Source organism: Phyllobates terribilis, unplaced genomic scaffold (genome assembly GCF_046119375.1).
Source record: "Phyllobates terribilis strain yellow unplaced genomic scaffold, ASM4611937v1 Scaffold_3__8_contigs__length_932513732, whole genome shotgun sequence".
In the NCBI taxonomy this organism is placed as follows: Eukaryota; Metazoa; Chordata; class Amphibia; order Anura; family Dendrobatidae; genus Phyllobates; species Phyllobates terribilis.
Genome location: NW_027362763.1, coordinates 504,353,687 through 504,378,864, shown reverse-complemented (window position 1 = coordinate 504,378,864; position 25,178 = coordinate 504,353,687). Strand labels below are relative to the sequence as shown.

Genomic DNA, 25,178 nt, shown 5'->3' with positions numbered 1-25,178 from the left:
ATTGAACTCTGCGGTGGGGCGTGGACGTGGCCATTGATGCTGTTTCTTGAGAAACTGCCATAACAAGTGAAGACTGAGAGGAGGGGCATCTTTACATGCAGTATGGACAGGGGATTGCCTTGCACACACAACAGGGGGTTCTATTGCATGCACAACAGCGGAAGAAGCAGTGGTGACACCCGCTAACACTAGTCGTGGACCCTGGGGTTTGCCCCACAAAGTCGGGTGCTTTGCTGCCATGTGCCTGATCATGCTGGTGGTGGTCAGGCTGGTAGTTTTGTCACCCCTGCTGATGCTGGCATGGCAGGTAGTACAAATGGCCTTTTTGGGGTTATCAGCAGAGTCTTTAAACAAATTCCAGACTCTGCAAGACCTACCGCTTGTACTGGCAACGTCCCTCGTGTTGGTGTTACGTGGATCGGTTGCCCACCTTCTGTCTGCGGCCACCACACTGCTTCTTCCTGCCTGTTGGGGTACTCTGCCTCCCTCCCCCTGTGTGCTGCTGGCCTTACTCTGCATGTCCTCCTGCCACGTTGAGTCAGTTACTAGATCATCTACCACCTCCTCCTCTTCCACTTGCGCACCACGATCCTCCTCCTCACTTCCTGGCAATTGTGTCTCGTCATCGTCCACCTCTTGTGACAAATTGCCATCGTCGACTTCCTGTGGCTGTGGCTGTTCAAATATTTGGGCATCGCTACATGGGATCTCCTATTCCACCACTTCAAGCGGAGCAGGCGAGGGGCACAAATCTGGAAGTGGACCAGTGAACAGCTCTTCAGAGTGTCCAAGTGTGGGATCAGTTGCTGTCTGACGACACTCGGCATGGTGGGAGGAAGGAGCATCAGGGTGAGGAGGAGTATGCGGTCGAGACTCACGGCTACAAATAGTTGACTGTGTGGAAGACAGACCGGAGGTGGTGGTTCTCAGGTAACTGGAAGTATTATCTGCTATCCAATTAATAACCTGTTCACACTGATCAGTTCGCAATACTGGTGTTGTTCTGTGCTTCCCTAGTAATTCGGTCAAGAAGTGGGAGCAAGAAGATGTGTCTGTTGGTTGTGGCACATTTTCACCTTGGCCATGGCCCCGTCCTCTGCACGCACCATCACCAGAACGTCCACTTCCATGTCCCTTGCCACGCGCCTTGCCCATTGTAAAAGAAGTAAAATAGCTTACACTCGCACTATCAATGGAAAAAGGGTAACAAAAGGTAGATTAGAACCGTGGAAGAGGAAAACCACAGTTCTATTTCTCTGGCCTACACCCGACTCTTTTAAACAATCAGAACAATCAGGGAGAAACTATTACTGTTTTTCTTTAAGGAAAAAATACCAAAACCTAAATAATAGAGATTTTTTTACCGTGGAATGGCAAAACCACAGTTATTGTTTACTGGGGTATACCATAAAATTTAAAATATATATATTTGTGGCTGAACAGTGAGCGACACACTCAAACTGTTTTTTTAGATACAAAAGGCCCAAAACTGGATACTACAGAGATTTGACCTGTGGAACTGCAAAACCACACTGGGATTTGTCGGGCCTACAACAGATTATTTTCAACAGATATATTTTTGTGTCAGAACAGTCAGGAGACACTACTGTTTTTTTTTTTAAGGCAAAAAATGCGCAAAAACAGGATTATAGAGATTTTATACCATGGAACAGCAAAACCACAGTTTTAATTTACTGGTGTATATACCAGACTTTTTAAAATATATAGATTTGCGGCTGAATAGTGAGTGTCACACTCAAAATGTTTTTTTTAGATACAAAAGGCCCAAAACTGGATACTACAGAGATTTGACCTGTGGAACTGCAAAACCACACTGGGATTTGTCGGGCCTACAACAGACTATTTTCAACAGATATATTTTTGTGTCAGAAGAGTTAGGAGACACTACTGTTTTTTTTTAAGGCAAAAATGTGCAAAAACAGGATTATAGAGATTTTTTACCTTGGAACAGCAAAAGTACAGTTTTAATTTACTGGTGTATATACCAGATTTTTTAAAATATATAGATTTGCGGCTGAACAGTGAGCGACACACTCAAACTGTTTTTTTAGATACAAAAGGCCCAAAACTGGATACAGATTTGACCCGTGGAACTGCAAAACCACACTGGTATTTGTCGGGCCTACAACAGACTATTTTCAACAGATATATATTTTTGTGTCAGAACAGACAGGAGACACTACTGTTTTTTTTTAAGGCAAAAAATGCGCAAAAACAGGATTATAGAGATTTTTTACCGTGGAACAACAAAACCACAGTTTTAATTTACTGGTGTATAGACCAGATTTTTTAAAATATATAGATTTGCGGCTGAACAGTGAGAGACACACTCAAACTGTTTTTTTTGATACAAAAAGCCCAAAACTGGATACTATAGAGATTTGACCTGTGGAACTGCAAAACCACACTTCTGTTTCTGTGGCCTATACCAGACTCTTTTCAACAGATATATTTGTGTCTGAAAAATCAGAGACAAACTTTTTTTTTGGGGGGGGGACACCAATAGGTTAATAAGACGGGTATTTGTACAGTGTGAAGGAGGAAAAAAAAAAGAGGATTTAGATGATAAAAAAGGATTTTTACTGGCCCCCGAGACCTGGAGCTAAGTCCAGCAATTTCAGAAACAGGAGCACACAGGACTGTAATGCAGCGTTTGCTGGTATAACCACTGCGTCTCCCATACAGCCTGCCTGCCTGCCTGATATCTGGGATGGATATTAGTCCTGAGAAGGACTGTTTGTTTGATCTGGCAGAATTTACAGACCCTACACTAACTATTTTGCAGGATAAATCTCTCCCTAGCTCAGCAGCGCTGTCCCTACACTGTCTAATCCGGAGCGACTGTGTCCAAGATGGCGGCGCCCGGTTTTAAATACTCGAGGTGACGCTGTGCGGCCAGCCAATCACTGTAATGCCCACAAACAACATGGCTGTGGCATTACAGTGACTGGCTGGCAATCCCTGCATGTTTATTGGCTTTGTAAAGAGCGCCAAACATGCAGGGCGGAGACCCGAGCTCCCGCCCGAGTAACCCGGAAATGCTCGGTGCTCGCCGAACATCCCGAGTAGCATGATGCTCGGGTGAGTACCGAGCAGTGTCGAGCATGCTCGCTCAACACTACAGAACACAATTTGACTCCATCTGAATCATTACTGTCAATGGTCCAGTTAGCGGTTTGGATATAAGTTGCCAAGGGGGCTATTAAATTTAAGGTAAGAATGTGAACATTGCCTAAGTTTTCAGGCATTTTAAAATATGCAGAATAACATTGTATCAGCATGAGAAGACAAGCGGCTACTCTGATGTACCCAAGTGCTTCATTTTCATAATGTATATCAGCACTTCCGAGAACTTCTATGCATTAAAAGATGTCATCCTGTTTGGCAGACAATTATTTCATATAACATATTAGCATAAGATTCTTCAAGTTAGCTTTGTTTTCATATTTTACTTTTAAGACATGAAATAAGCCTCGAATGCTGAGTCCACCAAACCGTACCGCATCTACAAAGAAAACAGAAAAGCTGGGCAAGACTAGATCTTGGAGTCATTAGAAAAAATCAGGCTTTCAGATGCTTAAAGATCAAAACAACAGAAGCAGCTAAAAATAAAAAGTGGGAATGAAACAATTTTATTTTATCTTTTCAGACATGGAAATTTGTTACAATTTCCCTGTCCTGGATCTTTGGCTTTTTCTTTTAACCATTTGAAAAGAGAATAATGCTTTTTAACCCTTTCCTATGGACTGGCTTGATATTTAAGGAAACATCTGTGTCTTTTTTAAAACATCTAAGTTACGTTGAACATACAGTAAATGGCTTCTTATGTAATATAAAAATACAATATATACTAAAGCCTATGACTTCACGGTTCTGTGCAATTCCTTTGCAAAATAGTGTGCAATAAATCTAAACAGCACATTGTAAACCACTTCTGTTCGGGAAATTAGTGACACCCTACTAGTTGTTTTAAAGCTTAAATAAACCATTGATAGCTGCAAATACACTAAGTGTATCTTTAAAAGTGATCAGAGAATTTGATATCCAACAATTACTCTCAATGGAGATGAAAAAGCTGAAAAAAATGATTGAAGCACTCTTTGTAATGTAGACCTGTAATAACATAATATTCAACTGACAAGTTTTCCACTTGCGCACTAATCTCAATGGAATATTACATAACATACCATATAAAAGTAACGAGGTATACTCATAGCAATGTGTTAGGGTAAAATGAAAATACTGGGAAAACAGCAGATGATGCAAATTTGTAGATACACTTTCTTTTCCCCGAAGCAATGGGTCAGTTTGAACATTTAATCATGTAACTATTGTAAATGCCTGGCCTAGATGTGTTGGCTCTTCCCTCTAGCACTTGAAACCTGAGGAACAAGCTCCAGTTGCCTCCCCAAGGTCTACTTACCTGTTGCGGCTTGTAGAATGTCTAAAATAGTTACAGAATGGCTTCTTAGAAGCGAAAAGCTTGGAAGTTTTAGGGATCTGCAATCCTACCATGAAGCTTTATTGTATGTTCACAAATGGCAAAATTCTATGGAAATTTCTGAGACTTCAATCTTTCCAATTTATTCCAAAAATTAAGATTTATGGAACAGACTTTTTTTGTTGTTCGATGTTTGAACATATCCCTAGGAAGATGCCTTAAAAAATTCATTATTTATTAGATATTAATGAAAAAACACTATTTTGTGATACAAATTGTGATGTTTATTCATTATCTAATAAATAATGCATTTGTAAGGTATGTTTCTGTGAGTTAATTGTAAGTTTACTTTATTATTTATTGTACTCACTTATATAGCGCCATTAATTTCACAGCACTTTACAGACATTATCACCACTGTCCCCATCGGGGCTCACAATCTAAATTCCCTATCAGTATGTCTTTGGTGTGTGGGAGGAAATCGGAGGAACCCCCACAAACATGGGCAGAACATACAAACTCCTTGCAGATGTTGTCCTTGGTGGGATTTGAACCCAGAACCCCAGTGCTGCAAGGCTGCAATGATAACCACTGAACTAACCACTGAGCCACCATGCTCCCCATGCTTAGTTAAACTGTACCTTTGTATATTATTCAACTGCTCGGTGAATTTATACCTAGGAAGAAAAATATTTTGGTTATCTATTGGCCACAATGTTTACATGCTTAAAATCTTGTCAATCGCTAAAACAAAACAAAATCAAGCAATACTACAAGTGAAACGCGACTATATTCTAATCAATCAATTTAACTAGAGATACAGATTCTTACAAGAAAAATCTTAGAAGATCTTGTTATGTTGATATAAATCTATCCTTAATGCAGCAGCCAAGATCATATTTGTATCCAACCATAACACTGATGTCACCACTTTGTACCAGTCTTTGCACTGGTTGTCTATCCGCTCAAGAATCCAATATAATCTTATCACTCACCCGCAAAGTTCCCCATAGTTATGAACTACTCTAAATCTCCTTCCTCATCTCTATCCATCACCCTACCTGTCCTTTCTGTTCCACTAATGATCTTAGACTAACATCCCCTATAACTTCAATATCCCAGGACTTCTCTTGTGCTGCACAAGTTTTCTGGAATCCACTACCTCAGTCAATCCTGTTAATTCCTGGTATCCATAGTTACATTTCTTTAGACTGGCCTATCACGTCACAAATTTAACTAACTACCCCCAGTACTCCCTTCCATGCACTTAATTTCACACTTGTACAATTACTGGCTGGTGACAGGTCCATGCAGTGCTATTTGAATGCTCCTATTTATTATATTGATGGCTGCACCATACAATACAAGCACTGTGTTTTAACATTTTGCTTCTTCCCTATTTCCTCATAGATTGTAGCTTGTGAGCAGGGCAAGTAAGCATTACTCTATAATGTCTTATCTTGTGTGTACCATCTGAATTGTAAAGTGCTGCGGCATTTGTTGGCAGTATAGAAATAAAAATGATTACCATTATTATTATAATATGGTGTTTACAAAATTACTATTCGCAAAATGATAAAAAAAAAGACAATTTAAATTAGGTTTTAATTAGTGTTAAGCGAGTATGTTCTGTCCGAGTATGCGCGGGCCGAGCTCCGAGTATTTATAGCTGCTCGGTGATATGGTTGAATCGCTCCCGTGTACATGATTTGCAACTGTTTGACAGCTTTATTACATGTGAGGAATGTGTAAGAAATAGACATTCCTCACATGTAATAAAACTGTAAAACAGTTGTAAATCATGCACACAGGAGCGATTCAACCATATCACCGAGCAGCTATAAATACTCGGAGCTCGGCCTGAGCATAATCGGCGAAAGGGTTAATAGAACATACTCGCTCAACACTAGTTAATAGAACATACTCGCTCAACACTAGTTTTAATGTAAAAACACTCAACATTTTTTTCTTACATTCTCTGTGACTACCATACAAAAATATAAAAAATATTTTAGCTTTCAATTTGGCCACTAGAGTAGAAACAATAGGCTGAAATCCCCTGCATTCTGCAGCCACTTTACCAGTCTTGATGTATAGAATGGGAGAGAGCAAGAAATGTAATGTTTTTTTTTCCGGTCATAATAAATTAATGACATATGAAATATGAAGATGGTGGGTGTTCAAAAACTGTCACCCCTACAGACTAGCTGATATTTGCTACAATGGCCAGAGCTGCAAATCCATTTCCACTCAATGTGTAGCTTCTGCTGCTAGGTAATGCAGAACAGCTCCTAAATGAGTTTTGTGGGGTCCAACACCTAGCACCCTCAACAATCAGTTATTATTTGCTCCAGGTACTGGAGAGCAGCTTCTAGTCTTTTCTTTTGAAAAGTCAAAATAAAAAATACAAAGACAAAAGAGAAAAACTTCAGAAATCAAGAATAATCCATATATAAATATATATCAAAGCCAATAAGACATAGCTAAAAATAATTATCAATTAAACCAGTGGTCAAGTAGAAATATTAAGAGGTGTATTTATCAATTAAAAACAGAAGTGCAGACAGGTGGAGACCCCGATGAGAATGACAATCATGTAGATGAGTTTCCCTGAGATGGTTTCTGACAGTTTGTGCAGAAATCATTTGGTTATGCAAACTGATTGTTGCAGCAGCTGTCCTGGTGGCTGGTCTCAGATGATCTTGGAGGTGAAAATGCTGGATGTTGAGGTTCTGGGCTAGTGTGGTTACAGGTGGTCTGCTGTTGTGAGGCCGGTTGGATGTACTGCCAAATTATCTGAAATGCCTTTGGAGATGGCTTATGGTAGAGAAATGAACATTCAATTCACGGGCAACAGCTCTGGTGGACATTTACCAATTGCAAGCTCCCTCAAAACTTGACATCTGTGGCATTGTGCTGTGTGATAAAACTGCACATTTTAAAGTGGTCTTTTATTGTGACCAGCCTAAGGCACACCTGTGCAATAATCATGCTGTCCAGTCAGCATCTTGGTCTGCCATACCTGTGAGGTGGATTTATATCAGCAAAGGAGAAGTGCTCACTGACACAGATTTAGACAAATTTGTGAACAATATTTAAGATAAAAAGTCCTAGATCTTTGAGTGCAGCTCATGAAAAATGGGAGCAAAAACAAAAGTGTTGCATTTATATTTTTGTTCAGTGTATATCTCAATAAAATAATTATATATCAATTAAGAATATTTCATACTTAATGCCATGTATTCTTAGATTATGGACTCATTTTAGATATTTTCATCACATATCACTCTCTTTAAGATAACTGGATATTAGTTTATCAATCTTGATTAACATTTTCCCTTTTTATAGGACATGAAGATACAGCAATATATGATAGTCAATTTTTGTGGTTTTATGTTTTAAAAAGAAAAAAAAAGATTTAATCTAAATTAATGCAAGTTCTACCATTAGCATAAATAAGCTACTATAGAAAAGGTCATGTTGATCTTTCGAAAAGTAAGGACCCATTTATTGTATCTTTCATCAAATAACCTTAGCAATTGACATATAAAATTGATATCTGCCACTTACTGAGATAGATTGATTGAAAAAGTTTATTATCAGAAGAAAAACAAACAATTTTTTGCATATACTAACAGTATATTAAAATTAATGCTTTGTATTTTTTTCAATACAGACAAGCTACAGTACTGTGCAAAAGTTTTAGGCAGGTGTAGAAAAAATGATGCAAAGTTAATATGCTTTCAAAAATAGAAGTGGTAATGGTTTATTTTTGTCAATTAGCAAAATGATAAATGAATTAATAAAAGAGAAATCTAAATCAGCAATTAGTATAAGCCCCTTTGCCTTCAAAACAGTGTAAATTCTTGTCTGTACACTTGCAAACAGTTTTGAAGGAACTTGGCAGGTTGGTTGCTCCCAACATCTTGAAGAACTAACCCAGATCTTTTGTTGATGTAGGCTTGTGCAAATGTATCTGTCTAAAAATTAATTTGTGGGACTATGATTTATTGGCAAGGTCAGTATCTACGGCCGCTGGACTGGATACTCACGAAGCTCATATAGCCCGAGACTCTTGACCTGGCCAATGAACTGGAGTCAGACTAATCGATCCACCCATCTCCTACCTTTTTCTCTTCTTGTAATACCAGACAGACTCAATGATGTTGAGATCAGAGCTCTGTGGGGGGGCAGGGTTCCTTGTTCTTCTTTATGTTGAAGAAAGATCTTAATAACATTGGCGGTAGGTTTGGTGTTATTGCTCTGTTGCAGAATAAATTTGGAGCCAAGCGGATGTCTCCCTGATGGTACAATATAGTGGATAAATATCTGCCTCTATATATCAGCATTGAGGACACCATTAATCCTGATCAATCAACTAAATCCATTTTTTTAAATGCAGTCCCAAACTTGCAGGGAACCTTCATCATGTTTCACTGTTGCCTACAGACACTCATTATTTTATCATTCTCCAGCCCTTCTACCAACCAACTGCCTTCTCTTACAGCAAATATTTCACATTTTGATTCATTGGTCGAGAGCACCTGCTGCCATTTTTCTGCACCCCAGTACCTAAGTTTTTGTGCATAATTGAGTCACTTGGCCTTTTCCATGTCAAAGGTAAAGCTTTTTGACTGCAATTCTTCCATAAAGAATTGTCTGGCCAGACTTCTCTGAACAATAAATGGGTGTAGTTGGGTTCCACTGATTACTGCAAGTTTCGAGCTGATGGCACTGCTGGACATTTTCCGATTCTGAAGGGAAGAAAGCATGATGTGTCATTTATCTGATGCACTACTTTCCTTGTCTGACTGCTGTGTCTATGGTACACAAAGTTGCCATTTCTTGGTGTCCTCAATGTTGAGAAACACAGGCAAATACTTATCCATAAAACAATACCAAGTAGAATGCTGGTGTTTTAACTAATGCACTCAAATACACAATTCTTACCTGAACATCAGACAATTAGCTTGAGTGCTATAAATGGTTAAGGGAAACAACATAGCTGCATTGTCTGCAGATGCTGCTGAATGTTGTAAAATGTTTAAACTTTTTAATTCCAGATAATTTCATTAAATATGATGTTATGGTGTCTCTGGGCAATATTCCTGGGTGTATGTCTGTTGATTTGTGTAACAATTTAGAAAGGCTGGAGCGTGCTCAGCAATTCATAAGTTATGTTATCCGCAACTGCTGACTATATGCAGCATTTTAAAAACAAAATTTATTTTCCCAATTCATGGCGTAATAACTGTTGGATAAGCATATTCCATTAGGCATTATCTGCTGATCCATATATGGTACAAGTGGTCTACTGATGCTTATTAACATTACATGATATACCCTAAAATGTAAGCAGAATTGCAGATATTAGAACTGTCGTAACAAGCAGTAAATAGCTAAATAAGTAAGTTTTTAGAAGACATACATGCACTTCTACTTGTGATTTTTATGCTTATTGCAGCTAGTTAATTCTTTATCCTGTCCTTTCCTTAAAGGGATTTTTTTTATGATTCATCTTCAGGAGTACACCACTCCTCTGCTTGCCAGCTTTCTGGTTGACAGATGCGCTCCAGAAGATCAATAGTTCGACCCAGCTGCATGGTCTTGCCACTGGTCTCAACGGAGCACTCTCCCAGGCTATTAACAGAGTAACAGAGGCAGCATTGCTTCTGCAGCATGGGAGAAATACAAGGGGACTGAAGCTGACTGGATTCAGCCATCCAGCCAATGTTAGAGTGGTGTGATCAGGCTCTATCTAGAGCATTGAACTTGCCAGTGGTGCACGCTCCTTCCCCAGGTAACCGGCCTCTCTGAGCATGCAGAGGGGCTAGTAGCATTGGCAACAAGCTTCACAAGTTAAAAAAAATCTTTATTCTTAGTAGTGGAGAGAATGCTTAATAATTGCAAAGTTGCTTCCTAATTTTATCCATTGCAGTTATCTATTTACCCAATGCGACAACCCCTTTAACACCTTCCCAACATACGGTATGTTGTATTATTACATCATGTGCGACGTCCCAGTCATTGATGCAAGATCATAAACTGGTCTTGCAGTAACGCTGGTAGAAAATGACTGTGTTATAGAGCCAGAATCTGCCTTTAATGGCTATGGGTGGAGCTGAGGTGCCCACTCATGTTAAACACTTAAATGCCACTGTCAACCAGCATTTTTGCAGGTAAAATATGTATTATTTCATTTTCATGGCTCAACGTTGTAAAATTCTGTAAAACACCTGTGGGTTCAAGGTGCTCACCACACCTCTAGATAAGTTCCGTCCTTGTAGTTTCCAAAATGGGGTAACTTGTGGGGGTTTCCACAAATGAAAAAGCAGTACATGCTCTTACAAAAGGGGAAAAGAAGTACACGCCCTTACAAAAGGGGAAAAGAAGTACACACTCTTATAATAGGGGAAAAGAAGTACACACTCTTATAAAAGGGGAAAAGAAGTACAAACCCTTACAAAAGGGGAAAAGAAGTGCACGCCCTTACAAAAGGGGAAAAGAAGTACACACCCTTACAAAAGGGGAAAAGAAGTACACGCATACTGGGCTTGGGGCATTTAGGTAAAAAGTGAGGGCAGAATCTTTGCCCGTGGGTAAAGAGTAGTCTAGCTACAGTATGGTTCTGATAAATTGTGCATATTTATGAAACAAAACCCAAATAATATGTGAATATTTACAAATGCAACTGGAAATACTTAAAAAAATAAGATGTCAATGTAGAATTAATTAGAAAATGTACTCCGTACAATTAGACATTTTATAGACACAGCTGAATGGGATCTACAAGAACAATGACTGAGTCAAGTTATCAAAAAGATCCTGCTAATTGCAGGCTTTGTGCATGATTCCCTCCAGGCGATACTTCAGAATCTTTTGTTTGGAATCCTTGGTATTATTATTTTTATTACTTCTGTCTTAGTAAGAAGTAGAAACTTGATAAACATCATTGATGTAATGAGGAGCAATTTATACCAAAACAGAAACATACAGGAAAGGATTTGCTGTATGTTGAGAAATGACTTACAAATTACACACAATAAGTATCTGCAGATGTTATTTGATGACATTGCTGATGCTTTCTTAATGATTCATCCTTTGTAATGGATCCACAATATGATTTGGTGTGGATTAAATGCTGTGTTATGCAAAGAAATTGCTGTTTTCCTCTGAAAACCACAGTTAAAAAGCTCATGGCTAAACATGGCATTTAAATAGCCCGAGTCTCATGAGGGGTCTGTTGGCATTAAAGATAAATAATGTGGCAGAACAAAATTTCTGCAATGTAGCAGAGATTATTTTATTACTTACCATTAAATTGTGCCACTGTAATATGTTATCTACGATTTTACATGCCAGGTAAATCCATTATGTGTCAACCCCTACCTTTCTGGCAATTTGGATAATGACTCCAATATCTCATAATAAATATTCAACACATAATAAAAACATGCCAATAAAACCCATGACAATTTGTACATCACATCACAACAACTGAGCAGCTACATACAAATGTGTCTACTATAACCTTTTCTTTAGTTTGGCTAAGGACAATTTCTCATGAAATTCAGTACAATATTGTTACATGCTATCAAAACGCTTAACATTCTGCAACAGCAACTCACATTACAGCCACTAGGTGGTTGCACAAAAATTAATATGTAATTATATAAGGGGCAATTCATTTAGGTGCTTACGCCAGGAATCTGGTGTACATATCTTAATGAGTTGCAATATTTTTGCGCAGCTTGGCAGTTGTGCTAAATTATTGCGACTTTTGGCGTTTATATGACAGTCCTGACAAGTTATGCCAATATGGGTGTGGTGTGGGCAGGACATGGGCAGGATGGTGCATGGTCTTGCCCACCCATTAAATTCATCATAAGTTACACCATTTCTTATCTTGCAAAGTTGGGAGGTCTGAATTTCAGGCAGGAAATTATGCTACACACTATTAAAGTCTCTAAATAAATATGCATGTGTAATAAATTACATTAACCCTTTCGTTTTTTCCTTCCCTTCTTCCCAGAGCCATAACTCTTTTGTTTTTCTGTCCACATAGACATATCAGGACTTGTTTTTTGCGGAACAAATTGTATTTTTGAATGACACCATTCATTTTACATAGCATAGATAAAAGTGGCACTCCAAATTCTGTAGGGTGCTCAGAAAGGGTCCAACCCTGTAATATATACAGAAAACAATCCGGCACTCCAAAGTCAAAGCAAAAAAATCTTGAATTTATTATGTATAATCCAGATAATCCAGTGCTGTGTATACATACAGTGGGGATAATAAGTATTTGATACACTGCCAATTTTGCAAGTTTTCCCACCAACAAAGAATGTAAAATCTGTCATTTTTATCATAAGTACACTTCAACTGTGAGAGACAGAATCCTAAAAAAAAGTTCAGAAAATCACATTGTATGATTTTTGCATAATTCATTTGATATAATAGAAAAACAGAACTTAATATTTGGTGCAAAAACTTTTGTTTGCAATAGCAGAGAACAGAGGTTTCTTGTAGTTCTTGACCAAGTTTGCACACTGCAGCAGAGATTTTGACCCAATCCTCTATACAGATCTTCTCCAGATCTTTCAGGTTTCTGGGCTGTTGCTGGGCAGCATTGAGTTTCAGCTCCCTCCAAAGATTTTCTATTAGGTTCAGGTCTGGATACCGGCTAGGCCACTCCAGGATCTTGAAATGCTTCTTATGGAGCCACTCCTTAATTACCCTGGCTGTGTGCTTGGGGTCATTCTCATGCTGGAAGACCCAGCCATGACCCATCTTCAATGCTCTTACTGAGGGAAGGAGGTTATTGGCCAAAATCTTGCGATACATGACCCCATCCATCCTCCCTTCAATATGATGCAGTCGTCCTGTTCCCTTTTCAGAAAAGCACCCCCAAACTATGATGTTTCCACCACCATGCTTCATGGTTGGGACGGTGTTATTGGGGTTGTACATATCCTTCTTTTTCCTCCAAACATAGCGAGTGGAGTTGATACCAAAAAAATGTATTTTGGTCTCATCTGACCACATAACCTTCTCCCATACCTCCTCTAGATCATCCAGATAGTCATTGGCAAACTTCAAACGGGCCTGGACATGTGCTGGCGAGAGCAGGGGGACCTTGCGTTTCCTGTGGGATTTTAATACATGATGGCGTAGTGTGTTACTAACAATAATGTTTGAGATGCTGGTCCCAGCTTTCTTCAGGTCATTGAACAGGTCCTCCCATATGGTTCTGGACTGATTCCTTACCTTTGTAAAAATTATCCTAACCCGACAAAATGAGATCTTGCATGGAGCCCCAGACTGAGGAAGATTGACAGTCATCTTGTGTTTCTTCCATTTTCTAATAATTGTGCCAACAGTTGTTGCCTTCTCATCAAGCTGCTTGCCTATTGTCCTGTAGCCCATCCCAGCCTAGTGCAGGTCTACAATTTTGTCCCTGGTGTCCTTAGACAGCTCTTTGATCTAGGACATGGTGAAGAAGTGGGACTGTATTTTATACAGGTAATGAGTTCAAACAGGTGAAATTAACACAGGTAATGAGTGTAGAGTAGGAGGGCTTCTTAAAGAAAAACAAACAGGTCTGTGAGAACCAGAATTTTTGCTTTTTGGTAGATGTTCAAATATTTATTTCATGCAATAAAATGCAATTAAATTATGTAAAAATTATACAATGTGATTTTCTGGTTTTTATTTTTAGATTCTGTCTTTCACAGTTGATGTGTACTTAGGAGGAAAATTACAGACCGGCAGTGTATCAAATACTTATTTTCCCCACTGTACGTGACTTTTCGGTCAATTAGACCTTTCTCAACCATACACAGGGTGGCTGGAGTAAGGTGGATTAAATATGGTATTAAGCACAGCAGGAATGCAACAGTGCCCCTTCCAGCGATTCTGTCGCATTCCTGCTGCACTTAGTACCATATTAAACCATTCATTTTACCACATAGTGTACCGGAATATGGTAAAAAAAATTCCAAGTGGAATTCGACAAGTTCTGACATTATTTTTTAAGGAATTGTTTTTACAGAGTACATTTTGTGGTAAAATTGACCTAGCAATATGATTCTGCTCATTAAACCGATTACGGTGATACCAAACATGTCCAGTTTTTTTTATTACTTTAGTGATAAAAAAAAAGTCAGAATTTGCAAAAAAAAAAAAAATTGATTGTGTCACCATTTTCCGAGACACGTAATGTTTTTATGTTTTGGCCGATGGAGCTCTATGATAGCTTATTTTTTTGCGGGTCAAGAGGATGTTTTTTTTATAACATTTTGGGATAAATGTGACTTATTTCAGTGTTCTTGAGTTTTTATCATTTATGGTGTTTACCGAACAGGTTAATTAGTTTTATATTTTGATAAATTGCACTTTTATGAAGATGGCAATACAACATATGTGTATTTTTTTTTAATGGGGGAAAAGCGAGTGATTTGAGCTTTTATGTATATATTTTTTCATACTTTCAAAAACATTTTTTTTATTTTTCACTGTTCTTGTTAGTCGCCATAGGGGACTTGAAGCTGCGTTTGTCTAATCACTTGTACTATATGCAGCAATGCTACAGCAATGTAACAGTCTCCTTTGATGACTGGCAAAAGGCAGGGTTTCCAAGGAACTCCGTAATGACAAGCATGGGAATCTTCAGCAGAACCCTGGCTGTCATATCAAACTATCGGCAACCCACGTTCACATCACAAGCTTGCCGATAGGCGTATAGAAAAATGCACACCCATGCTGACACATGTTGCATGCCGCTGTTAGAGTTTGACAGTGGCATTTAACAGGTTATCAATCATGGGCGGAGCTCCACTCCATCCGCAATTGCTAGAGGCAGGTCTTGCCTGTAATATACACACCGTGAGCCCACTCAATACACCCGCTTCCAGCTTACACCGTACATGTATGGCAGATGCCGTGATGTAGTTAAACATCTTTACTATCATATATAGGAGGTAGAGATAAGCCTTACCTATCAAGCTGAATTAAGAAAGGTAGATCAGCTGAGTATGTTGCTACAATGTAATTGTGTAGCGCGACACGGGGTGGTGCATCGTAGGAGAAGCTTAGTGATTGGGTGCAGCACTGTTGAAGTGACAACCCCACTGCAGCCAAAACACTGAGATGGAAGCAGCGGAAAAGACATAATGCTGGAACGGGGGGGGAGGGTAAGTAATATACATTTTTTTATATACATATAACTGACTAGTGTATAGCATTAGGTTTTAAGAAACGGGACAACCCGTAACGTAAAAATATATTTTAAAAATAATGTTTAACTAATTAAATATTAATATTTTTAGCTTTAATTCTCTTGATTCCGCTTTAATCTTAATAATATTCATGGAGGTCACAAATAAAAATGTTTATTTCAATATGCTAGTTAATTAGCACCTGACCCTATTAACAGTAAACACATGTATCATAAGGCTATGTGCCCACGATGCAGAAATTCTGCATATTTTTTATGCTTCTCCCTGGCAGGAAAAACGCATGCAGTTTTTACATGCGTTTTTCTCACCAGTTAGAAGCGTTTGTCAAGCGTCTTTGCATGCATTTCTGCATGCGGGTTATCAAGCGCTTTCCAAGCGATTTTAGCATCACTTGGAAAAGGGCTTGACAACTTGTTCACACTACAGTGGTGGCCAAAAGTATTGGCACCCCTGCAATTCTGTCAGATAATACTCAGTTTCTTCCTGAAAATGATTGCAATCACAAATTCTTTGGTATTATTATCTTCATTTAATTTGTCTTCAATGAAAAAACACAAAAAGAATTGTCCTAAAGCCAAATTGGATACAATTCCACACCAAACCTAAAAAAGGGGGTGGACAAAAGTATTGGCACTGTTTGAAAAATCATGTGATGCTTCTCTAATTCGTGTAATTAACAGTACCTGTAACTTACCTGTGGCACCTAACAGGTGTTGGCAATAACTAAATCACACTTGCAGCCAGTTAACATGGATTAAAGTTGACTCAACCTCTGTCCTGTGTCCTTGTGTGTACCACATTGAGCATGGAGAAAAGAAAGAACACCAAAGAACTGTCTGAGGACTTGAGAAACCAAATTGTGAGGAAGCATGAGCAATCTCAAGGCTACAAGTCCATCTCCAAAGACCTGAATGTTCCTGTGTCTTCCGTCCGCAGTGTCATCAAGAAGTTTAAAGTCCATGGCACTGTGGCTAACCTCCCTAGATGTGGACGGAAAAGAAAAATTGACGAGAGATTTCAACGCAAGATTGTGCGGATGGTGGATAAAGAACCTCGACTAACATCCAAACAAGTTCAAGCCGCCCTGCAGTCCGAGGGTACAACAGTGTCAACCCGTACTATCCGTCGGCGTCTGAATGAAAAGGGACTGTATGGTAGGATACCCAGGAAGACCCCACTTCTTACCGCGAGACATAAAAAAACCAGGCTGGAGTTTGCCAAAACTTACCTGAGAAAGCTTAAAACGTTTTGGAAGAATGTTCTCTGGTCAGATGAGACAAAAGTAGAGCTTTTTGGGAAAAAGCATCAACATAGAGTGTACAGGGAAAAAAAGAGGCATTCAAAGAAAAGAACACGGTCCCTACAGTCAAACATGGCGGAGGTTCCCTGATGTTTTGGGGTTGCTTTGCTGCTTCTGGCACTGCACTGCTTGACCGTGTGCATGGCATTATGAAGTCTGAAGACTACCAACAAATTTTGCAGTGTAATGTAGGGCCCAGTGTGAGAAAGCTGGGTCTCCCTCTGAGGTCATGGGTCTTCCAGCAGGACAATGACCCAAAACACACTTCCAAAAGCACTATAAAATGGTTTGAGAGAAAGCACTGGAGACTTCTAAGGTGGCCAGCAATGAGTCCAGACCTGAATCCCATAAAACACCTGTGGAGAGATCTCAAAATGGCAGTTTGGAGAAGGCACCCTTCAAATATCAGGGACCTGGAGCAGTTTGCCAAAGAAGAATGGTCTACAATTCCAGCAGAGCATTGTAAGAAACTCATTGATGGTTACCGGAAGCGGTTGTTCGCAGTTATTTTGGCTAAAGGTTGTGCAACCAAGTATTAGGCTGAGGGTGCCAATACTTTTGTCTGGCCCATTTTTGGAGTTTTGTGTGAAATGATCAATGATTTGATTTTTGCTTCATTCTCTTTTGTGTTTTTTCCTTGCAAGCAAATTAAATGAAGATAATAATACCAAAGAATTTGTGATTGCAATCATTTTCAGGAAGAAACTGAGTATTATCTGACAGAATTGCAGGGGTGCCAATACTTTTGGCCACCACTGTATATAAATCCATGCAACCGGCATAGATTTATATAGTGTGACCATGTAATAGTTAAAAAAAAGAATAAGAATGGTAAAAAATAAAAAAAAAAGATTATACTCACCTTCCGGTGTCTTCCCGGTGTCATCTCTGCTGCGTCCTGTCTCTTGCAATGCTCGCGGTTGTGTGAAGGACCTGCGGTGACGTCATTGAGTCATTTGATGGGACAAAACACCGGGAGGACATCGAAAGGTGAGTATTAACTTTATTTTTTATTTTAAATTCTTTTTTTTACAGATTCTATGGTACCCAGGTCTGGATGAGAGTCTCCTCTCCTCCAGACTTGGGTACCAACCGCACATTAGAACACGTCAATTACGCAAGTACAGATGCAGTCTTGCGGAATTGGCGCGTTCTAATGCAAGTCAATGGCGGCGAATACGCTGCGTGTCCGCAAAATTTATAGACATGTTGCAGATTTTTGAGCGCAGCATAAACGCTGCGGAAAAATACGCAGCATGGGCATTGAAAGTGCGGAATTGCATTGTAGACCACGGGGGAAGGTTTACCAAGCGTTTCCCAAGCGTTTCCTACATTTTAGCCTATTTTTGACTCACAATCCCAGTAGTCACTCAATAACTTATTTTACTGTAGCCGTAGAACATATTTACATAATTCAAACCTGTCTCATACCTTTAAAAATAATCAACCTCTTTAGATTTCTTTTGTTCATTTGTTGCAATTTAAGAGACAAATATGGGAGAATTTATGAAATCCACCCAGAAATACAGAATAGTGAATGTAATTTAATTAAAAGTAAAAAAAAAAATATAAAATATATAATAAGGTCTTTTACAGAGCAAAAATAGGCTTTTTTTATGGCATCAACAGCCACCTTCTTAAAAAAAATATAGAGAAAAAAATTTAATACGTTCATGATTTAATTCACTTTAGTAAAATGTGTGAAATGTAACTGACCTTTGGAAAAATATTTAATAGTGGATGTTAGCCGAATTGCATGTGAAAACATCAGTATAGTATAAATGACCAATATCGGTTAAAAATGGAAATCCTGCCAAAATTTATATTTTTACAGGCCTAGATACATGACAGAAGATCATGGCCCTGCTCCAACTGTGCAAAAAAAAGCTACAAAATGTATTTAGTTCATAACCTAGGGATTTCCTTTACACTGAAAAATATTCAACAAGATGTAGTTTTGAGTGCTACCATTTTTGAGTATGATTATTTAAACGTTATTCAGTATTCTGTATAATTGATATGCTATCTTTATTCTGTGGCTAGATACAATAATAACAATACCAAATTTATGTAGTTTTTTATGTTTTGCTATTTTTGCACAAAAAAGTCACTTTTGTTTGGTTGCCATATTCTTAGACCCATAACTTTTTTTAATTTTCTATAGACAGAGCTATGTGAGTGGTTAATTTTTGAAGGACACGCAATACTCTTCACTAGTTACGGTTTTGTGTATAAAAGACTTTTCTATTACTTTTTACTAGGGATAGTAAAAATGAACAAAAACATTAATTCTGGCATGTTATTTTGTATTTTTTTTTTAAGATGTTAACTATTGGGGATAAATAATAATACAGTTTTGTAGTACAGGTCTTTACAATTAAAGTAATACCCAATTTACAAAGTTTTCATAGATTTTAATACTATTGGACCAAAAAAAAATTACTTTTTTAAAATAAATCTTCTTTTTAGTCATCATATTCTGAGGCAAAGCTTTTAGATGTTTTTTGTTTTATAAAGAGCAACATGAGGGCTTACTTTGTGTGTAAGAATTGCAGCCTATATTGGTACCACTTTGGGATATATTTTTATGCTAATTTTTGTGGTATTCAGGATCTGTCACCATCTGGGGTAAATGATTATATCGTTTTATAATATCTGTTGTTACAGAGTCAGCAATTACAAATATGTTTGTATTTGGGGAATTCGTTTTTTTTCCACAGTGAATAACTTTTTTTTTCACAAAAACTGGGATTTAGGTTTTTTTACATTTTTATTTAAAACTGTTTTTTTTTTGCAAAAATTATCAGTTCTACAAGAGAACAGAAATGTGATCCCTTGCATAAATGATACACTGCACTACTTGCCAACAGCAGTATCTAATAGGCTTTGCTCTATTGCAGAATCAGATGATATTTTTAGGCCTACGGTTGCCATAGCAGCAATTTGGCACCCAGAAATTTTTGGCAATGAGCTGCTCAGGACACCGTCAATGCTGAATCCCCACTGTTGCTTGCCTGCTTGTATTCTGTAGTGAGCTGGGTGATCGCTCAGGGTAATTCTCACATACTTACTCACACAGAATATTTTAGAGAGTTGCTGAGGTTATAACGACTGATAAAGATGTTTGTGACTTAAGCAAATGTCTAAATCCCCTTTATTTTTTGGAAAGAGATTCGATACCTAGTACATGCATGCCAACTATTGTTACTTTCTAATAATTTCTCTGCTTTTTTTTTTAGAATATAGTTTGTAATTTGTTAGGAAAAAGTCAAAAGGGCATTTTCTCAATTTCAAGTTAAATATCTGTGTACCTTTCCTTAGGAAAAGAGTCTGTAGCAAGAAATCTCACATTACAGTACAGTACATAGAATTCAAGGCTAATAATTTCTAATGAAATATAATTATTATTTTGACTCACAAATTGCATTTTATATAAAATTGGCAATGATGCAAGAACTGTTTGTAAATTTATTACATTAAGGACATAGAGGTGATAATGCATTTTACATATATAAACAAATGGCTATATTAGACTGCCTAATGAAATTTAGCATTATTTTTTACATCAATGTGTTTCATCTTTGGATCATTTAACTTAATATGCCAGACGTAATGAATCTACAGCAAACAGAATACTTCCACTCATTAACTGAAATTAGCTCATGCTAAACAGCAAAGAAATAATCTTTTAGTAGGCCTTTATAACATCTTTATAAAGACAGGGAAATATTAAACTTTTAGATACGAACTGGAAAAAGGGTTTTCCAGTTTAAAAGTGTCCATAAATTTTCTTAACTTACCAAGTTAAGCAACTTATTAATAAAGTTGAAATCGGAAAAGGACTGTGATCTCTACCTATAAGCTACATTTCGACTTTCCTGCAGATGTCTTCTGATTTGTGTCCAAAACAGGACAGCATCTCCTATGTAAGCACATGTCCAGACCATTGTGTAAAGAAGGATGGCCGACTGCTCTTTTTAATATATACAAGTAAAACCTGTTCCCTTCTTTGTTATAGCCAATAAGTAGACATAGAAGTATGTTGGGTTGACTATTCAAATAAGCAGTCAGACCTCTTCACACATAGCTCTGGTCATGTGTCGACATAGGAAGCAATGTCCTGTTTTGGACTCAAACCTGAAGAAGACCAGCTGGAACACATAACCTGAGCTTATGTCTAAATTCGGGCCACATTTCAGACTTGATCTTCATTGGGAAGCTACATATTTTAACAGATTTAAAAACATTTATTTTAGCAGATTTAACAATAGTTTAACAGTTATGATAATATTTCATGACATTTGATCTTACTATTTGCTTATTAATATATTTTTGTCCCATTATTTCTATATATTTCATCCATTATGCAATTTATAAAAACTAAAATTTTAAGAGTCTAATCAAGACAAATTATCCTGTTCTTGCTCTTTCAAAGTATTATTTCATAATTATTTAGTAGTTTAAAAGTTTATGAAAGTAACAAACAAAAGAAAGAGAATAATATAATAAATCTTCAATTTAGTTGCTGAGCTACTGTAATTTAGTTAGTAGAACATTTGGGCATTTAAAATTGTACATTTTACTGAGAAAAGATAGAATTGTTAAAAGATTTAACCGTTTTCAAACATGTGACATACACCAATGTCACAAGCTTGGTGCCCATATATGGAGCTAGCTCAAGAGCGCTCCATAGCCAGCAGATGCCAGTTGTGGTACACATTTGAGTTCAAGACCATATGGAGACTAAAGAAATTAAAACAATAAAATCCATAAAAATTTGAACCTGACAAGTTACTAAGTTGGACAATTCCACAGATCATAATTTTTAGTTTTATGGTAAAGAAGGCCTGTCTTTCCTGGAGATTGAACCTGTCTTTCTCCAGATGGAGGGAGCATTTCCTTGTCTTTCAGAGGGTTCTACATAAAATAGCTTTTCACCACAGTTTCTGGATAAACCATTTGCGCACTTCTACAAAGTATTCATGTCCACCCTTAGAAGTCTCTTTTCAAGACTAAATAAATGTAATTCTTAGGTTCTCAATGGGATTATATCTGGGGAGTTTCTTGGCCATAGAACCAAAATTTCCATGGTCATTTTGTCTGAAATTATTTTACAGCACAATGAACACTATAAAAAACACCTAAAACATAGGCAGAATTGTATTTTTGTTTATCAATTCACCCCACTGGATTTTTTTTTCATTTTTCAATACAAAATGAACACTATAATTGAAAACTACTACTAAAAAAATCCCTTAAATGGCTATATTGAAAAAAGAAATAAAAAAAATATATTACTTTTGGAAGAAAAAAGACAAAAAAAATGTAAGCAATAAAACAAAGATTAGCAGCAATTGCAAAGGGTTAAGAAAGAAGAAGAAAGAGACATATTTGGGGGATAGGTTGGACAAATTGAGAATTTCTTCTTTATATTGTGAAGGTATTAAGTAGGTAACATAAAACTATAGATGTTGCGAACATTATCATCACTTCAAATGTGTTTTATATCATGACACAGTTCATGTTAACTTCACATTTAACATATTTCAAGCCCTTAAAAGTTGTTAAGGTATTTGCTGCATGATATTATGTTACATTTAACTAAAGTAAAACACTGAAATAAAAAGATAATGATGAAGGGATCATACCTACCCTAAATGTTACATGGCAAAGAATTGCTAGAAAAAAGACTCCAGCATGTTCTGTATATAATTTCTTAATTAAACCATTTTATATTGATAAAGTTGAAAAATTAAATGGGATTTTTCTTCATGAAAATGATTGTTGAAATGTACTCTGTCTAGTTTTTCATCTCTAGATAAGACTTTGCATAAGTCTGATATTTTTACTTTGAAATGGACTTTGATAGTCCAGAATCAGTTGTGCACTGTAGAAGCATAGGCAAGTCAATATTCAGGTGAATAAACCACATTTTCTGAGGTCTTAAAGGGCATCTGTCATATTATTTCACCCCCACTATATATATGCCCATCTGGCTCAAAGACAAGTCCAGCAATACCATTATATGGCCATTCCAATTCTCAGTTACTGAGAAATCCACTGTGGTATATCGCTCAGCTGCACACAAAGGTAGACACAGGTACGCTGTCTCTTTAAATATTTTGTTGGTTTATTGTAATGTGGCATAAACCAACATTAAGTCCATGAAAATGAACGCAGCCTGCAGGGCAAAACAGGAAAACAAAGCAAAACGGTATCACAAATACACAGTTTTTGTAGTAGCAGGGATCTCCCTGCTGAGAGTTCAGCAACTCCACATGGTTCAGGAACAAACAAACACAAGTTCCCCTCTGGAGCTTGCTTCTCCAGACACTGAACTCTGAATACCTCAGATGGCCGAGTATTTAAACCCCCCAGACCACACTCTGTGATGGAGATATAGTGAATGGCCTCCAGTCCTTTACTATGGCCATTCACATAAAACTGGCCTATTTAAATATGCCTGATTAACCCTCTCAGCACATACCATGCAGAATAAGACTTCCAGTTTCACATCACTGAGGCTAATAGCCTCAGTGAAACATATCTCCATTCCGACTCTCTGCAAGTGACTTTGCCACACCGCATATGACTTGATATGCAAATGAGGATGTAGATGTTAAGCCTCTGTCACTGAAGCTCTATTCCTTGCTCAGAACAACTTCCTCTTGCTTGACTGCTCATTTTCCTGAAGTCACAAAGCATAGAGGGCCTCAGGAGGCAATGCTGGGCAGGAAATAGACCTGGAGTGGCGGAGGCATCAGATCAACCACCTTATTTGCATATTAATTCAAACGTTGATTTCTTAGGAATGGAGGAACAAACTGTCAAGGTAAATGTATTTCTTGACTTGCCTTTGAAACAGCTACAGGTTTGGGGAGTGAAATCCTGATTACAGATCCTCTTTTAAGTGTAAGTTTCACAAGTGGAAACCTATACTCATGATTGCTGAGAGTCCTAGTTGTCAAAGCCCTGTGGTAAAATTTTTATCACCTATCCTATGGATAGGTGATTGTTTATGGGTTAACCTTGTTAACTGCATCTGTTTGCCATTTATCTAGTTTAAATATTTATATTTAAGGTTAATTTTGCTCTATAAACATCGAAGAGAATAATTTAGTGAATTTTAGGAGTAATGTCCCAATGGAGTCTAATAGACGTCATAAAAGCTACCTCAGCTTGTTAACATAACTAACTCATTATTAAAAGAAGAGAAACATTTTGTATCCGATCTCTAATTGTAACAAATTACAGTAAATTACTAGAACCCCCATTAACCTCCTTTAAATTCTAAAAGTACTTAAATCTTCGGTGTACATTACAGTTCAAACATAAGTAAACCAGCGAATATAAATTAATGTTAGAAAACTTTGGTAAAATGTTAGAATTCTCTTCCCAAATAACTTCATGCACTGATAAATTAACTTAAAAGCTTTAAGAGACAATTTGAAAGATTGTGGAAAGCTTGCTGATATAGAGTAAATGTGATTGATTTCTGCTTGTCCAAGTAAAATGGTGGAGGGATAGAAATGTAAACTAAAGGCCTTTGTTAAATGTTTTATTACAGAAAAAAATACATCTAGCTCACATATGTCAAACTCTGGCCCGTGGGTCAAATTTTGCCCGCAGGGTGATTATACTTGGCCTGTGACGCCATATTGAGTACCATGTGGGGCCATTATTCTGCATGGAGGACTATGTGTGGCCATTATACTGTTTAGAGGGCTGTATGGGGATCACAGTTGGGGCAACATACTGTGTTGGGGGTCACCATACTTTGCCAGGCAGGTGAGGGGAAGGGGGTGTGGGCAGTCATACCATATGTGTGGTGGAATTCACTGTGGGGGTATCATACCGTGTTTGGTGGGCACTTTTGTTGGCATCATACTTTATGGAGGCAATGAAAAGGCAATCTAGGTGCTTTAATAGGAGGAAAATACTCTGTAAGGGCTGCAAAGTTGTGAGATATGCTCCCCTGCGACCCCACCGAATATTTTAATTTTGGCCCTCTGTGTATTTGATTTTGACACAACTGATCTAGCAGTATTTTGCTATCAGATAAAATAAGTTAAACATATAAGACCATTTTTTTCTGTCATAACTTATAAAATGCTGCGATAGTTAGCAATACATAGTTTTATTACAACACTATATTAAAGACGTTTCATTTGAAGGG

General features: G+C 37.6%; 1 protein-coding gene and 1 long non-coding RNA gene across 2 annotated transcripts in view; one reads left to right on the top strand and one right to left on the bottom strand.

Moving 5' to 3' along the window:
- Window positions 1-25,178, bottom strand: part of NKAIN2 (sodium/potassium transporting ATPase interacting 2) — a 1,575,235-nt gene that overhangs the window by 614,863 nt on the left and 935,194 nt on the right. The gene's annotated exons all lie outside the window — the stretch shown is intronic.
- The window catches only part of LOC141259665 (uncharacterized), a 247,546-nt gene that overhangs the window by 127,532 nt on the left and 94,836 nt on the right, over window positions 1-25,178 (top strand). The window lies entirely within an intron of this gene.